The sequence below is a fragment of the Plectropomus leopardus genome, unplaced genomic scaffold (genome assembly GCF_008729295.1).
Source record: "Plectropomus leopardus isolate mb unplaced genomic scaffold, YSFRI_Pleo_2.0 unplaced_scaffold12019, whole genome shotgun sequence".
Taxonomy (NCBI): Eukaryota; Metazoa; Chordata; class Actinopteri; order Perciformes; family Serranidae; genus Plectropomus; species Plectropomus leopardus.
The window spans coordinates 1-1,148 of NW_024612748.1; the positions used below are offsets into that span (position 1 = coordinate 1).

Sequence of the window (1,148 nt, forward strand, 5' to 3'; positions counted from 1 at the left end):
GTTCTCCTGATCTCGTCCCCGATTGGTCCATTTTGTGTGTCCATCTGTCAATAACCCCGTCCGCTTCCATTGCAGCTCACGGCGGGGCGGTACGAGGGGTTGCCACGGATACCCTGAACCAGCTGACAGTGACGGCAGGCTCTGATTGGCTGCTCAAGTTCTGGCGCTGCAAGAGCAGGAAACAGGAAGAGCAGCTGGAGCTACATGCTGCACCAGCTAGCATGATGCTACACAGAGACAGGTAGCTAACAGCTAGCATGATTCTCTACAGAGACAAGTAGCATGTTAGCAAACAGGTAGCTAATATGATGCTTACAGTTAACGTGATCCTCTACAGAGAAAGGTAGCGAACAGTTAGCATAATGTTACACAGAGACAGCTAGCTAACAGTTTTGTTCTCTTTCTGTTCTGTTTGTTGTATATGTTAGCGGGATGTTAGCATTAGCTCTGGATGACTTCATGCTGCTAGTGGTCGACATAGAAACCAGACGGGTCGTCAGGAAGTTTTTGGGTCACCACGGCAAAATCAACGACATGGTGGGTCTAGAAAGCTACCTCAGCTATCAATCTGCTAATGGTGTTTAATATGAGCTAGACCGCTATCAGTGTGCTAACAGGCTTTTTTATTTTTTTAAATTTTATTAAGTTTATTTAAATCAGGGACAATGTACAGAATAACGTTGGTCTCTGAAGAGAGAAGTTGCTTTGTACCAGATTTAGCTTACTAGCTAATTTCCATCAGTAGTCCTTGGGCAGGTAAGGGCCGCAGTATTTTACTAACTGATTGCTAACAGTCGGCTAACAGTGTGTTAACAGAGTGCTAACAGTCTGCTCACACGGTGCTAACAGAGTTCTAACAGCGTGCTAACAGTGTGCTAACACCACTCATGTTAAAAAAATTTGTCAGACTTTCAGCCCTGATGGCCGCTGGCTTGTTACCGTGGCGATGGACTGCACCATTCGTACCTGGGATCTTCCCTCTGGATGGTAAGAATGGAACGATCCGCTGCTATGCAGTATATCATACTTTGTATATATAGTATATGATATACTGTATGTATAGAACAGTGTATATAACAGTATGTGATATACCGTATATACAGTATACAATATAATGTTTATAGAAGAGCATATCATATGCTTTATAT

General features: G+C 43.5%; 1 long non-coding RNA gene across 1 annotated transcript; it reads left to right on the forward strand.

Moving 5' to 3' along the window:
• Positions 1 to 78: 78 nt before the first annotated feature.
• Positions 79 to 988, forward strand: LOC121963655. Its single transcript, XR_006107264.1, has 3 exons — positions 79 to 241; positions 429 to 537; positions 908 to 988. It is a non-coding gene; the product is annotated as an uncharacterized LOC121963655 (long non-coding RNA).
• The last annotated feature ends 160 nt before the right edge of the window (positions 989 to 1,148 follow it).